Raw genomic sequence first — 17,434 nt, 5'->3', positions numbered from 1 at the left:
TAGATGTTGGACCAGATTGTTGATTGATGGAAATAATTATTTACACCTTCAAAGGATCTGGCCTGTTATGCTAAAGAGAGAGAAATTTTCTTAACACAGCACTACCTCTCATCCAGCTCCAAAACCAGATTCTAAAGAAACCCATCTTCTCTTTCAAACAATTTGAAATTCTCTCCTTATTTACCATTCCATTATGCCATTCAGATATATTTAATTCAGATGCAAAATTACAATTTCCTACTATATCACACCGTGCTATAAAAGTTGTTCTTACCATAAGATGAATTGTTTCTGCAGTTTATTTGGAGACATGGTCATTTTCACATCCTGGAGCTCTTAGGTCACTCAAAATATCATCTTTGCAGAGAAATCCTGTTTTATCATCTTCAGTTTAGAAGTGGGGGAAACGGAACAACAATTTATCTGTTTACAGCCTGGATAATATTTTAATGGATGTAGGCTGGTTCTGAACAGCAAATAATACAGGAATTCTTATTGCAGAAGTACTGCCCCATATAATTTTTGTGTAACTCTAAAAGATAGCACTAAAAAAAAATCCTTCTCAGAGATAACACATTTTCTTGTTTTTATGAAAACAGTAGTCCCCTTCTTATTGCACATTTTACCACCCACTAATTTATTGGGATGATACTTATTAAAATACCCTGGCTGAACGTAAAGGTGCACAATGCTTTCCAACCATAGCTTGGTAAAACCCACCATTAAAATGAACAAATTCTTATTAGATTACTATTTTTAAAAATAGTCATAAAAGAGCACTTTGCGATCTGTAACCTAGAGCTACCTACACATGTGTTTGTGGGAAAGATGGGAACAATCCAATAGGTTCTGGTTCCAACATGAGTCAGTGTTCAGTGGAAATGTCTTCTGATTGGCTGGCTTAGGCTGTGAGCATTCTATTATCTGTTTTATTACCCATTTGATGTTATGGCCCAAGGCTCTTTTTCAGCTTTACTTCATAAGGTGATTGTGCTGACAAGCCACTCAGACGGACAGATGGCCACTATAACTTTTAACCAGCCAGCTGTACAAGTCGGAAAGAAACACTGGGGCTACTAAATGCACATGCAATTGATTAATTAAATTACCTACAATCACAGAGCTCCCTCCTCACTGAAATCTGTCTTGTTTCCTCCCACCGCACTTAAAAACAACAACACAACACCTTGGAAAAAATCCTCAGCTGGCATAAACAAGTGTAGCTTCAATAAAGTCAGTCAGTGAATCTATGCTGATTTACACCAGCTAAGGATCTGTCCCCCAAATTATTTTCTTTTTACGGGTGTTTTAGAATGACTATTCTTGGTCCCTGCTTACCTTCCCTTTAACACACTCTCTCTCTCTCTCTGTTTCTGAATTGGACACCAGCATTAGTTTATCTCTGATTTTTAAAGGGTTGGTGATTTATGATTATATTGTTATTGTAACATACTTGTTTTTATTCTGGTGCTCAGTGCCCTGAGAATTATCAGAAGAGGGACACAATCACTGAACTACAGTTATCTGAGATAGAGATCTCAGAGCTGAAGATCAACATGCTTCACAATTCCCTAGCATAGGAGGAATCCTCAGCTGCATTGGTCTTCTATGCCAAATCCCCTCATAGCTATTCTCTGCTGGCAGACAGCCTCCCGGGGATAGGGTGACCAGACAGCAAGTGTGAAAAATTGGGACAGGGGTGGGGGTTAATAGGAGCCTATATAAGAAAAAGACCCAAAAATCGGGACTGTCCCTATAAAATCGAGCCATCTGGTCACCCTACCCGGGGATCACTACCAGATAGCGTAGTGTAGAGTAGCACCAAGTCTTCTCTAAACTATACCAGGCCAATCCTGAAAATAAAGGCGCTCCAATTATTGTCTACCCACCCTTGCTGCACCCAGCACTGCAGTGAATCTGGGCCTCTTTCCTATTGCTTTTCCTCATTCTATTGTAGGCTGCTTCTTCTGCCCAAGCAGTGATGCAATAATTAGCAATACAGCCGTGAACTGAAGCAAAGAGAGCTGTTGTATTGTACAGTACAGAGACACAAGGAAACTGAGGACACAATTTCAGTAGCATTATTTGAATGCTTTCATCTTACAGAACCGTTTACCCGCTGCGGAACTGTGTGTGAGAGTGCGAGAAAGATTTTTCCTCTAAAAGCACCCCGTCTAAAATTTCATTTTAAACATTCACCTACTCCTGGAACATGGTACAGTTTAACTCCCATTTTTAGAGGCTCTGGGTCTTGCAGGGCAGGCTCTCAGGAAGTTTTGAGATTTTCTGGCCATTCTTTCATTTGTATTTCTTTTAGGGAGCCCTAGAGTGGAGTTCTTGGAAGAGAGAAGGTGGATACTTCATTTCTTTCCTCTCAAAGCCCTCACCACATTTCCCTTTAATTGTTATCGTTTCTCTCCTGCTCTAGGCAGGAATGCCTTGTGTGAATTCCTTTTACTTAGAATCTAAATCACTGCAGGACTCTAGGTACCCAGGCTATGTAAAAGGTTTGGCTGGAACCTGAATCTGTCAGAAATTAATATGGGTTTGGATTCAACCCAAACCTGTGAACAATAAAGCCAGAAGTCTTTGAGCCTTGGGCTGATGTAATTTAGACTCAGCTAGCCCTTCTGACTTCCCCCCTTCATCTTTCACCACCTCTCTCCACCTGTTCCAGAATCCACATGGAACCCATACATGCAGTCCCCAGTCTGTTTCAAACAGACCAATACCTGTTTCCCCACCAAGCAGCTGAAGAGTGAGAAGTTATTTCATCTCCTATATTAATGGCAGGGTGGATAATATCTTCTAAGGTTTAGCATATAGCTGTACGTGATCTTGAGCAGAAGGCAGGGCACCTCCTCTGCCTCGCTGGGATCAGCATTTCGCTCCTCTGATGAGGAGGCACCTAAAGTAAATCACTCCCATTCTGAAGAGTTTTTATTCCTCACTCAGGTTTTATTTTTCAATATTTTTACAAGAGCCCTCTTCCATCAAACCAAAACCACAACGCAGAAAGGAAATTCCTTTCCCTCACCTCTCTCTGGAGTGTTACCTTGTTATGCCGGCTTCTGGGTGCCATATCTTCCCCCAAACAGTCGCTTCCCCCACAGGGAGGAGACCAGCCTTCCATCCAGGAGAAGCCTCTCTCCCTGCTGCAGCTTGTCTCTCCTTCCTCTCTCTCATCACAAGAAGTCACAGGCAGCCCTTAATTAGACTCAGGTGTCCTTAGTTGACCTGAGGTAACCTCTTTTCAGCTCCTGGGGAAAAGGGCCTTTACCATTCTAGGGGTGATATACCTGCCTTCCGCCCCATCTTACAGCTGGCCAGTCTGACTTTGTCACAGTGGTTAGAAAATCAGACTAATACTCAAGTGATATTACTATTCCCCAGTGAACCCATTCCAGCCTCATATGACCACCATCTTATTTTTTGGCTTCTTTCTATGGCTTGCCCCAAAATATAATCCTATTCCTAAGCAATGCAAGGACTGAATCCCCACATGAAAACGAATTGCATTACCTATAGACCAGTCTTTTCTATAGACTTCCTCTGGACTCTTTTGCCTATGGCAGATTTTCATTTGCATAAGCATAAATGTTTTTAACCATATGATCCCAGTGAAGCCTGGTTGAAGAGAAGCCTTTTGCCAAATTATGCCCAAATACTATTAAGAGAGAGAGAGAGAGAGAGAGCACGAAACTTAGATGAGTTGAGATAGGTTGGGTCCAATTCTGACCTTGGATACCCCTCAGGATATCTAGGATCGGAATCAGGCCAAAAGTTTAACAGGAGCCCTCTGGTTTAATTGTTCACTCCTATTTGACTAGGAAATTCTGGTTAAGGCGTGGGAAGAGTTCAAGATATGTTGTTCTCTCTACACTCTGCTGAGTGGAGACAGGATCACAGTCATATTACCGCATGTTAATGCATTTCCTGAGTATTATATATTAATGATTTTCTGTTGCAGACAGTGAAAATCTCATTTGGCTTTGATTTGTAGTGTGCCAGTATTAGATATTATTCTGTGTTAACGCAAAATCAATGCTGTCATTAGGGTGACCAGACAGCAAGTGTAAAAAATCGGGACAGGGGGTGGGGGGTAATAGGAGCCTATATAAGAAAAAGCCCCCAAAATTGGGACTGTCCCCATAAAATCGGGACATCTGGTCACCCTAGCTGTCATCAAAGTATCCATTCCTTTCATTACTCTAAACAGCATTTTGTCCTAATAATCTACATTGAGTCATTGCAGTACAAGCAGTAACAAACAACAAATACTGGTGTTTCATGTCAGAATCTAAACAACCCTCAAAATAATCAATTTATTAATAGAAAAGTTCAACAAAACAGAAAACATTTGGCTGGGCTTCGTTTAGAGCAGCTCATTTATTTTTCTCTGGAGTGAGTGTTGTTTGGTTTTTTTTAATTTTGTTTTGTTTTGGAGGGACTGCGGCGGGAAGCAATGAGGGATGGAGGAGATATTGATACAATGCGATCATGTTCCTCTGGACAACCTAAACAACAATCAGAGAGCAGGAATCAGCTACCTCTAATGATATCATTAGAGGCTAGATGCTAGTGCCAACTGGTCCTTGATCAAATTAAATGGTTTAATGCATCTCTGAAACTGATGTCCTCGTAAACAATGTCAGACGAAATGCATACATGGGTGGGAGAGTATAGCAGATGTGACTAAGGGGAAACCTTGGTGTCACATATTATTTAACACTGCAACCCCCAATCTAGACCAGTTCACTTAAGAGGCTAACTTACATTTTGCCAATAATACACGAGCATAAACTTCCCATTTTACACCATGTTTATGATTCTATACATTATGGCTAGCCAAGCAATACAATGTTAATTAGAATCACTACCTACTTATTAGCCAGTAAACTTCCAGGATTCTACAAAGTACTGAAGCTTTCCTAAGATCCATGTGACAGATCAGAGGAGATGCCTGCCTGTAGGGAGAGCAGATTATTGGAGTCAAAATCCTCTAAGTGAATCAGAGAGGACAATTGTGTCCTTATTGGACCAATAATATTAAGTAATCCTGACTGGTTGATGAAGAGCCACTCCCCCATAACACTTTTATTACAATATGTTTATATCCAAGGTAATCAGGAAGTGTATTCAGTTACGGATTAGATTTCATGTCTCTGGAGGCAATTTCCCTAGGTCACTTGTTTCCAAATTGTAAGCATACTATTGATGTAAGTGAGCATTTCTCTGGACCGAATAAGCTGTCCTAAGTACCACCCCATCTTTGGTAAACCATTTATTTATCAAAAATATTCTACAAGAATTAAAAGGCCAAATGTCTTGAGGTTAGCAACAGTTTGATTAAATATAAACTTGAATAAGAAATAGGAACTTTAAAGTAGGGGAAAACTTTTGTACTTTGCTGTTGCCAAGCACAAACGATCTCATTGAAGACACCAGCACTCCCAAAGTTTTCACATAACTCACAGATTGTAGACCTACATAGCACATTTGTGTGAAGCTAAGTGGTTTCAATTCAATGTGTGCAAACCTTTTTTTCAGTTTCTTAGGTTTCATGTTCCAAGTTCAGATAAAGCCAAATCAGCAAAGTCCACACATTTTGCATGGCTTCTGCAGAAATTTTTGAGAGCATAAGTTCTCCCAGAACTGAACCTATGCTCCCTTATAAGTAGAACTGGTTGAAACATTTTCAACAAACATTTTTTCCTCAAAATATGCTGTTTCGTCAAAACTGAAATGTTTTGCAGAGATGTATCGACTAAGTTTTCAACGGGAAGATTTCTGAGGTCCAGAGAGGACTCTCTCTTTCTCTCAGACCAGAGAGACCAAGCCAAAAACCTAACCTTTTCAATCCAAAACCAGATGTTTTGCTACAATTCTGTTTCACAAAACAGAAAGGTTTTGTTTTGCTCCAATGTGGAACGAAAACAAATTTCCCAACTTCAGAAGCTGTCACAAAATGGAGTAACCGTTCTCTGGCCAGCTCTACTTGTAAATTTTTGATAAAGGTGGTCTGAGTTACAGATTTGTAAATGTGCCGAAAAGCTGGCAAGTTTTCCTGAGATTTCATACCAGAAGTTAATGCACAATTCTATCTCATTCTGTTATGAAATATTTATGAGATGGAAGAGCCTTCTGGGTTCAGACTTGCCTCCTAGTTAGTTTCAGAATCCCTGTGTCCGGTGCTGCTACAGTGCATTGCTTGTACTGATTTAGAGCCTGGTTTTACAAGCCTTGAGGGTGCATGACTCCCATTGAAGTCCATGGAAGTTCCATACACATTGCCTGCATGAAGGGTTGAGCCCTACAGTCAGTAATAGCAATTTAGTTAGCAATTCAGCAGCCGCTATCCCTTATGTGTTAGCAGGCATCAGATGAGAAGCTCTAAGACTGTTAATGCTAGAGTAATGATCAGGAAATCTTTTTAGGTTTAGAGAAGGACAGAGATGAGACAGGGAGAGACTTAACCATTTTTCAATGCTAGTGAAAACATTTGTTTTAAAGATTCCATCTCCTAGGCTCAGGCTTTTTTAAAGCTTGCCAACTGTATCTCATTATAGGCCCCCACAGACTACAGGTATATCCCTAATTCCCCAGCAGATTGCTTGGAATGGTCCATTCAAAAGGAAGAAATATGAATATGACCCTAGATCTGCATTGATTCAGGTGCTTTTGGTTTCCATAGAATCTGTGTTTTTCTAGTTTGATTAAGCCTGTTAATTTACAGTTTTGGCTTATTTTAGTGTGTACGTTGATAGCAGTCCGAAGTGAATTACCACTTGCCTGCCAAGTCCCAGTGCGAGATAAAATATACAAAGCAGGTTTTCTGGGAAGGTTTAAGATGATTTGGTAGCAAAATCAAAGACGTGATTACAAGTGTTTGATCTCACTGCTGTAGATTAGTGATTTTTAAGTGCCGTTGAAATCTTTTTTTTCCTAGGCTCATGCTAAATTTTACGTACACATTTTGCTGGTGATTAGATACCTAATATTATCCTTTCACCTCAATCAGGCATGAACCATGACCGGGAATAAATGCTCAGGAAGTGCCTTTATTAGCTTTTACAATTGTAATTAACATGTTACAAAATGAATGAAAAGCAAGTCTAGACAACGTCCTAGGGCAGTGCAAGATTCAGGATTCAGTAACCCAACCAAATATGGAACCTAGAGGGCAGTGGACAAAGTGTTCCCAAAAAGTTTTATTTCCAAAGTTGTCAACTCTCACCATTTTATCCAAGTCTCTCAGTATTGGTGTTTTTATTCAAATCCCAGCTTCTGGAATCAAGAGATTGCATGAGACTCTCAGCCTTCATTAAAAAAATAAAAAGTTGCTAGCCCTCATGGTTGTGAACTAGTGATGAAAATGTGCAGTGAGTTGCACCCTAAAGGCTCAAAAGCTGGACAGCAAAGAAAAATATCCCCAAAGTTTTTTTTTTTTTAATAAATCTCATTATTTTTAAGTCAGTCTCATGGTTTTGCGGGGGGTTGATTCCAAATTTTTGAATGCTTGACATCAGCAATACTGTATTTATTTTTTGACAATTTAGAACAGACTTGGTCTCATGATCTGTTAAATCATCAATGGCAAAAAGTTGCATTTTTGACCTTTTTCAAAACTCGCATAATCAGTGGCTGTGCTGTTTTTGTTGTTGTTGTTGTTTTGGTTTGGTTTTGTTGTTGTTGTTGTTGTTTTAACTTAGCTCTTTCTACATCCTTTGTATTTGTATGAAAATGCTATGATTAAATTCAGCAATTCATAGAAGAATCATAGAAGATTAGGGTTGGAAGAGACCTCAGGAGGTCATCTAGTCCAACCCCCTGCTCAAAGCAGGATCAACACCAACTAAATCATCCCAGCCAAGGCTTTGTCAAGCTGGGCCTTAAAAACCTCTCAGGATGGAGATTCCACCACCTCCCTAGGTAGCCCATTCTAGTGCTTCACCACCCTCCTAGTGAAATAGTGTTTCCTAATATACAACCTAGACGTCCCCCACTGAAACTTGAGACCATTGCTCCTTGTTCTGTCATCTGCCACCACTGAGAACAGCCTAGCTCCATCCTCTTTGGAACCCCCTTTAGGTAGTTGAAGACTGCTATCAAATCCCCCCTCACTCTTCTCTTCTGCAGACTAAATAACCCCAGTTCCCTCGGCCTCTCCTCATAAGTCATGTGCCCCAGCCCCCTAATAATCTTCGTTGCCCTCCGCTGGACTCTCTCCAGTTTGTCCACATCCCTTCTGTAGTGGGGGGACCAAAACTGGACGCAATACTCCAGGTGTGGCCTCACCAGTGCTGAATAGAGGGGAATAATCACTTCCCTCAATCTGCTGGCAACGCTCCTACTTATACAGCCCAAAAAGCCATTAGCCTACTTGGCAATAAGGGCACACTGTTGACTCATATCCAGTTTCTCATCCACTGTAACCCCTAGATCCTTTTCAGCAGAACTTCTGCCTAGCCATTCGGTCCCTAGTCTGTAACAGTGCATGGGATTCTTCCGTCCTAAGTGCAGGACTCTGCACTTGTCCTTGTTGAACCTCATTAGATTTCTTTTGGCCCAATCCTCTAATTTGTCTAGGTCCCTCTGTATCCTATCTCTACCCTCCAGCGTCTCTACCACTCCTCCCAGTTTAGTGTCATCTGCAAACTTGCTGAGGGTGCAATGAAGATATTGAACAAAACCAGCCCCAGGACCGAGCCTTGGGGCACTCCGCTTGATACCGGCTGCCAACTAGATATGGAGCCATTGATCACTACCCGTTGAGCCTGATGATCTAGCCAGCTTTCTATCCATTTTATAATCCATTCATCCAGCCCATACTTCTTTAACTTGCTGGAAAGAAGTAGTTAAGTGAATTAAACCTGACAATCATTCTCCGTTAGATTTTACCTACAGTACATCCACTCAATCTGTAGCTTCCATAGGTAGGGAACAGTGTGTACAGGTGCACAGGGACATACTAAATATAGTTGGATGCTGTTATGCTGAGGCACTGATATCCTTTTTAAAGCTTGCATTCTGCATCCTTATTCAGTTCTGAAGAACTTCTAAATAACCGCTGGAAAAATATCTTTAACATCAGCTACTCTTCATGCTTTACATTCATATCAGAAAGAATGAAAATGCAATAAAGCCATTGACTGGAGCTGATCATAGAATAATTCAAATAATCCACTTTAAATTGAATTATGTAATTCCCTGTTAATCATTGGTTACCTCCTGTTAATTACTGGTTTGTTTCTCCACTTAATAGTTTAAACTAGTCATTAACTACTGGTATCAATAGATATCAGAGTTTTCTTCTTAAAAGTATCACTTGGCAGAATATAAAGTAGTAAATTGTGTCAAAGCAAATGGAATATTTTCACTTTAATAAAAAGTCACTCTACCAGCATTTGCCATGGAGACTTCCATTGTAAAAACATTTAGCTTCCAGTATTGTGAATGGCAAGAATTAAATAGGAGGAGAAGTACATTGGTTCAGTTCACCACAGCATTTGTTGGTTGCATTTTCAAAAAACTTAGCTTATATTATAGCTCAGAGATTAGCGCAAAAATGTTGCAAGTGTGTTTTGAATTTAACAATGAAGGTGTGTCAGTTTTGCTCCTGCCATTGGTGCAAAAATGTAAGCAGTCTAGTTTTACTCAGAGAAAGCTCATATGAAGCTTACACTCTTGAATATTTATGCCAGAAATGGCATATTTTATGTGGTCTTATACACAGTTTGACCCAGAATTGGAACACTATTCCCAAATTTCTGGTCAGAAGAGCTAACTGCATCTTTCACAGCTAGGACTACAGATGCAAATAAAATTACTGAGAGTGAATGCAAGGAAACAACATTCCTTTTTAACTCTGTAGTAGCCTTAGAGTCTTGCAGTAGCTTAATTTTTCTAGGAACTATGCTTTGGCCACGGCTTGTGTGACTGTGAAAAGAAAAGGGTTTAATATTTTCCAAAAATCCCTTCATCCTGCATCTCTCCACAAACTGAGGACTTACAGTTTCAAAGCATCTTCATCCATCTAATCACAGAACAGGAACAATACCATGTAATTCATGCAACCAGTCACAACCAGCTAATACAGTTCAAATTTTAAATACAGTGTATTTCAGACAATAGCTGACTCTCAGTATCAATCCATCAAGGGGGGAAATTTAAACACAAAAATATTATCAAGTAGTTTCCAACAACAAAAATATATCCCAGGAAATCATTAACAGCTCACAACTTGAAAATGAGACAAAATCAATTGATAACTTTGTTTTCTACAGCTTATCCAATTATTTTTAAAGAAAGTGCAAGCGTTGCTTGTTTCACCAGTCCATCTCATGGCCAAACCAAGAGATCACCGATGTTCTCTCCTCTCCCTCTTAATAAAACAGTACTTCACTGCTGCATGTCTAGCCCATTGCTTTGAACGAGGGGAGCGCCACATCCACTGCATGATTTGCAATTCCTTGAGACTTGCTCTGTCTCAGCTTTGACTTCAGGTTCTCCTTATTGGCCAGAGAGTGGAGAGAGCATAAGTCGAGATCCTGCGTGTGGCTCTGAAGAGTTTGATCTGAAGCTGGAAAAGCAGCACTAAAAACACAGATAAACTTTTCATGTTGTGAGTCATGGAAGCTTTATAGGATTACAAACATAATGACCTCATGAGTGGGTCTTCAGTAGGACCTAAACCCCAGACCTCTAGCTCTAATGCACAGGTCTCTACACCCTGGGCCAACATCTGGACACAGTAGCAGACTTTATTTCTTTTACATGATCCAGTCACTAGAGGGGGACAAAGACACACTTAGCCAGAGCATTTCACACATAAATAAACTAAGGAAAGTACAATAATCAAATACAGCTAATAAAACCATTCATATCAGAGCTCTTAGAGCAGTGGTTCCCAAACTTGTTCCGCCGCTTGTGCAGGGAAAGCCCCTGGCGGGCCGGGCTGGTTTGTTTACCTGCCGCGTCCGCAGGTTCGGCCGATTGCAGCTCCCAGTGGCCGTGGTTCGCTGCTCCAGGCCAATGGGAGCTGCTGGAAGCAGCGGCCAGTATGTCCCTCGGACCCCACTGCTTCCAGCAGCTCCCATTGGCCTGGAGCAGCGAGGCATAGACTGGAAAATGAAGAGTTAATTTAAAATATTCTCTGTGGACAGGAAACACTCCCTCTCCTCACCCACTCCTAGGGTGACCAGATGTCCCGATTTTATAGGGACAGTCCCGATTTTTGGGTCTTTCTTATATAGGCTCCTATTACTCCCCACCACCGTCCCGATTTTTCACACTCGCTGTCTGGTCGCCCTACCCACTCACACCCAAAAAACATGCTGTTATTTTAACTTTCAAATGTGTAACAGGAGAATAAAGTGAATCTTGATTTTAAAAAAGAAATGTCATACAGTTCTCAGGCAGAATACTGCTGGGAGTTGAATGAAGTAATTAGATTCACACCAAATTTCAGTCTTCATGGAGGAGGCTCTAAATTTTCCTCAGACTAGAGGAACTGTAAATGCCTCCTTCTCCTGAGTCCTTCCCTCCAATTCAGGCAGTAGAACAAATAAAAAGTAAGGGAAAGCTGAGCATAAGTTATGGATGCTAGTTTAACACTGAAACTTGTATTTAATCTATGAGCAATTTCTGTAGCTACTTAAATTAAAATTTGATGCTAATACCACAGTCTTATCACTATTTTGAAAACATCAGTTCAAAGTTTGTGGTCTACAGTGAATGTGGTTTTAGGTCCACAAAGTGCTACCAAATCTTTGTTTGCTAATTATACATTGTTTGTAGCACAGAAGATGTACATGCATCAAATGTGCCCAAGAACATTGAACTGAAAGGCCTGGCTCCAAAACAAAAACAAATGATGTGAAATTACACTTGCAGGTGTAAAGGCTGATGCTCTCAATAAGGCTGAAGTGATATCGTAAGACATAAGTGCTTGATTCTATCTGTAGAAAAAGATAACAACTCTGTTCTTTTCATCACCAGAGACTAAGAGATAGAGTATCCAGTATTAGAGACAACTCCAGTACTGCAGTGGGATCCAAGCAGGCAGGCCCCCTCATGTCAGCAGGAAGGCCATGTTGCTTCAGAAATTCCAAGCAGTGCCATAACCCAAAGGGCAACAAAAGGGGATGACATAACTTAGGGTATCTACACTGGAGCTGGAGTGTAATTTCTGGCTTGGTTAGACACACCTGCACTTGCTGTGAGAGAGCTAGTGCACCAAAAGTAGAAGTGTGGCTATGGTGACACAAGCAGCTAGCCACCCGAGGACATACCTAGGGCCTTGGACGGGGTCATACTTGGAGTGGCTAGCCCTTCCCACTGCTTGTACCTCCATGGCTCCACGTCTATATTTAGCATACTGGATCAGAGCTAGCACAGGTATGTCTGTCTGTGCTGGAAATCATACCTCCAGCTCCATTGTAGACATACCCTTAGACAGGCCCCCAGGATTGTCTAAGTTACACTGAAGGCCTTGGTACAGATCAGGGTTGGGAGGCACAAAGGTGGCTTAAAACCACCATAGTCCCCTCCATCTTTCTGGGCTGCCAGTTCGGCACTCCTCTGTTAAAGGCGCAGCAGAGAATCTCACTCTAGCTATTTGTTCAAACCAAACTCCTGAGCTCGTTAGCTTTCCTCTGTCGCCCATTTTTCTTTATAATGATGGTGTTCATAACAATTAGTGTCTGATTATTGGCAGATATGATTTAAATCAAAACTTTGTAGCAAAATGCATTTGACAAAACCAGAACAGTATTTCAGTTGTGACTTGGTTGACTTTTCCATTTTTGTATTGCTCATATTCTCCTGCAAGCTGTTCTCCTGTCTCGGTCGGTGATTAATGGCATGTATAACACAGAGATTTCCAAGTTTTACATATCTATCCATGCGCAAAGCTGGTTATCATTGGTAGCTGGGTTGCTCAGCAGAGAGGGGGAGCACACATTAACCCTTTAACAGCAGAAATACCAGAATATTCAGGGAGCTTGCACTAATAAATTAAAGTCCCGCAGGCTTTCTGATATGTGAAAATAGCCCTCATGCAGACTTGGCACTCATGATTCATTAGAAAACAGAAAACTATAGGATATTAAGGAAGCAACACTTTCTCATCCTATTCAGTCACAAACATGCATGTTACAAAGCTCTAAAAGCCAGAAGGTTGTAAAAATGCAACCAAAAATAACAAGGGATTAGAAAAACAAAACACCAGCATTGGATTTAATATTTAGAGGACAGTAACCATCCCAATGCAATTTAGAAATAAATACTTCTCTTTCGTTTTAGATAGAAATGCTACTGGAAACTAAAAACCTAATTAAAAAACCCTAGCGGCAACCTGTTTGAGATTTCTTTGCTGCTTTAGTCCATTGCAACTAGCATATCATTATCCCCCCCTCAAGAAAACCCTACTTACATTTCTTTCTCTGGGAAGCCTTTAATTTATTACAACAGAAACTTTTCACATTCAGAGCACCTCACTCTTCCCTCCAAATGCCTTATTTATTTGTACTGCCATAGTACCTAGCAGCCCTAGTCTTGGACCAAGATCACACTGTGCTAGGCACTATACAAACAGAATGAAAAGATGGCCCTGCCCCACAGAACTTACAATCTAAGTACACCTCCACCCCAACATAACATGACACGATATAACATGAATTCGGATATAACGCAGTAAAGTAGTGCTCCAGGGGGACAGGGCTGTGCACTCTGGTGGATGAAAGCAAGTTCGGGGGGGAGGGGTAGCTCAGTGGTTTGAGCATTGGCCTGCTAAATTCAGGGTTGTGAGCTCAATCCTTGAGGGGGCTATTTAGGGATCTGGGGCAAAAACCTGTCTGGGGATTGGTCCTGCTTTGAGCAGGGGTTTGGACTAGATGACCTCCTGAGGTCCCTTCCAACCCTGATATTCTATGATAACGCAGTTTCACCTATAACACAGTAAGATTTTTTTGGCTCCCGAGGACAGTGTTATATCGGGGTAGAGGTGTATAAGACAAGAGACAACAGATGGATAGAGACAGTTTGATGGGGGAGTAGGAGGATGTTGGTCAGCATGATAGACAGTGGTATCAGCACAACAGCTGCCTAACCATTATCAAGTTTTTGGTAGACATCACGGCAAAGGAGAGTTTTAAGGATGGACTTGAAGGGATTTTAATGAGATAGTTTTGCAGATGTTTATGGAGAGCTCCCACAAGCATGAGGGGAGCATGGCAGAAAGCATGAAAGTGCTTGTTAGCAAATTAACATATGAGCAATGGAGGCCAGTACTATGGGCCATTCATAGCTGGGAAGCAACATCTCAGTAGTGAAAGAGAGAGGATGGGTTGAGTGGGGATAGCCCATGAAGGGCATTGAAAGTAAGTACAAGCTGTTTATGTTTGATGTGATAGAGAAGAGGGAGGGATGCAAAGAGAGAGGTGACATGGGTAAAATGACAGGCTGGGGAAATGATGTTTGCAACACATTCGGAATGGCTATAAGTGAGGCAAGATTGCATTTGTCAAGGCCAGAGAGATGGATGTTGCAGTATCTGATGAGAAATGCGATGATGAAAGCCTGGATGTGAGTTCTAGCTGTGTGGAAGGATAAGAAAGGCTGTATCTCAGAGTTGTTATGCAAAAAGAAACTGCAGTATTTACCCATAGCCTGGTTGTTATGACCTAGGAAGAGGTCTGAGTAGGGTGACCAGATGTCCCATTTTTAAAGGGACAGTCCTGTATTTAAGCCTTCCTGGAGGTGTCCCCACTTTTTCTTAAAAAGGGGCAAATTGTCCCATATTTTCTGTCTGCCCTCCTCCCCCCAATCAGTACTTGTGGGTCCTTGCTGCTGGCCAGATCCCTGCTCACCACCCACCCACCCACCCACCAGCAGTGAGGCACCCTCCTCTGCTGAGCCACCTCTCTGGCCAGGTTCGCTGAAGCCCCTTCAGTCAGGTTCCCTGGGCCCTGGTGCCCAGTGCATCCTTAGGGCTTAACCCCTTCCTGCTCGTGCTGTAGCTGGGGGACAAGAGGCAGCTAGGTTACGTTGGTGGCCAGCAGCAGTCTGGAGGTGTTAGCTGCCTTTCGACAGTGTGAGGCTAGGAAGAGGCAAGCTGCTTTGAGCCAGAGGGGAGGAGAGGGGGAGAAAAAGAGATGAGCTCTGCAAGGACACAGGCCAGTCTTCATCATAAAATATTTGCATTATGAAAATAAAATATGTATATTAAGAACAGTGGATCAAACCTTCTTACTTTTGTATTATTATTTAAGCATTTAATGAACTCAGTACTGTACAGTTCACGAGTGCAGAGACGGTCCCTGCCACAAGAAATTTATCATCCAATGACCTAATTCTGCAAATTCTTATACATATTAGAACACCTTACTCATTTAAGTCAATAGCACTACTCAAGTGAGTGAGGCCCTGATCCTTAAAGGTATTTAGGCACCTAACTACCATTTAAATCACTAAGAGTCAGGTGCCTAATACCTTTGAGGATCTGGACCTAAAGATTCACAAGATCAGGCCCTTAGACACAGATTTAGGCCCCAATCCTGCAATGAGTTTCATCTGGGCAAACCCCATGCATAGCAATGTTGCAGGATTGGGGCCACAGAGAAGCCAGGACACAATGAAGGACCCAGAGGTGCATGAAAGTACAGACAGGGCAGGGTAGTTTTTTGTTTGTTTGGTGCTAGGGTTTTTTGGGTAAGTATCTCATTTCCTGTTATTTATTCCTCTTAAAGAGTTATATATATTTATACTACCAAGTAGATACACTTATTCATATGAGTTTTGCTTTGCCTCTGCATCAGTATTTGAAGAAGGAGTATAAACAGGTGACTGGAGTACTATATGGTAGTGAAAGCTATGCAACAGGAACAAAAATAAGTTACAAATAGCACTGAACACAAAATTTTCCATCTGATTTTGAGAACACTTTGAGTTGGAACCTGGATCCAGATCTGGATCTGAATGTTATATCGGGCTAAACTGAGGCCAAGAATCCATAAATCAGTGAACATTGCAGACAGGGCTGAAATCTAGATCTCAGCTATCTGGTTCAGGCCCATCTTCAAAAACTAAACCAGCCCTCATGAGGGATCAGAACTGTATGCATCATTTGGAACTGTGAGTCCCTCACACTCAAACACAAAGGTAATTAAAAAAAAAAAACCACCCTGAGAAAGACACCTAAGCAGGTGAAAATGTGATTATAAGGGGGATGGTTAAATATAATTGCATTAAAGACAAAGGGCCTGTGACAAGGAAGTTTCATACTCTCCTTGCCCTGGTGAATTCCAGGGAATAAATCTTTAATTTCCTTTCTCCTTTTTTCTCTCCTTACTTCTTAATTTGAGAGCAGATGGGTTGGACAGAAAGGATATGCTCCCAGCATTTTACATCCCTCTTGTATTTTATTTCTTCCCATTACCTTTCTTTTGCTTGAAGCAGACCTACTTGTAGCTGCTCTTTATACAGGAACTATGTTTGTTTGGAGAAGGAATCCAAAATGGAGGACAAGCTATTTGTAGGATGAACCACAGATTAAGTTAATAAGGCTTCACACACCATCCCTGCCTTTATGTACATTGTTCTGTATTGTTCTGAGTCAGAACTGACACTCTGGAGGAGGTGGAGAAAATCAGGCTGCTTCCATTAGGATGGTCATTTTTCTTCTTTGTCTATATTCCTTGCATATAGACGGCACATTCTCTGCTGATTCACATGGCACAAATGGAACACAGAAACCTCCTCTAAATTCCCTGCTGAATATATCCGAAGTGTGTGGGATTTCCCTGTAGACAAACAACTGCCAAAGCCAGCTTCTACGCCTCCTTTCCTGCAGCCACCACTACTCCAACTTTTGCGGGGTACTACAGGCTGTTTTAACTTGTGCTGGAGCAGAGAATCAGGGAGCCAGTTTTCCAAAAGCCGCACCCGGGTAAGCTCAGCAGGAGCTGGACTCCACAAAGAATCTGCCTCATTGTCTACAGGATTGTACAGTTTGTTTTGTTTATTCAATCACATCTTATACACACACAAAAAATCACACAAGCACTAAGTGAATTGTTGCAGCTAAAATCTGGATATTGAGCCATTCTTTATCTCCTTCTGTGTTGCACCAGACAAGTATTTCTGTAAATGTTATTTTACAGCAAATATAATACTTCAGCCTCTCAACAAAGGATTTCAAAGTGCTTCACAAACACCAACTCTTAGAACATCCCTGTAAGGTAAACAACATGCCCTATATACAGATAGGTAAACTAAGGCACAGATAAAGTAAGTGACCTCTCTTGAGTGACTACTAAGGGTTGTACATCAACTCATTGGTAGAGTCTATCTAAGGTACTTATGTGGCCTTCATTACCATAGGATCAGAGCACTCACAGTCTGTAATGTATTTATCTTCACTCCTTTTTCACAC

The 17,434-nt window shown here is 41.3% G+C and overlaps 1 protein-coding gene across 4 annotated transcripts in view; it reads left to right on the top strand.

Annotated features, from left to right (window-relative positions):
• KCNJ6 (potassium inwardly rectifying channel subfamily J member 6) overlaps positions 1-17,434 on the top strand; it is a 244,588-nt gene that overhangs the window by 116,021 nt on the left and 111,133 nt on the right. The window lies entirely within an intron of this gene.

This window comes from Chrysemys picta, chromosome 1, assembly GCF_011386835.1.
Source record: "Chrysemys picta bellii isolate R12L10 chromosome 1, ASM1138683v2, whole genome shotgun sequence".
NCBI lineage: Eukaryota > Metazoa > Chordata > Testudines > Emydidae > Chrysemys > Chrysemys picta.
This window is presented reverse-complemented; position numbering and strand designations above follow the sequence as displayed.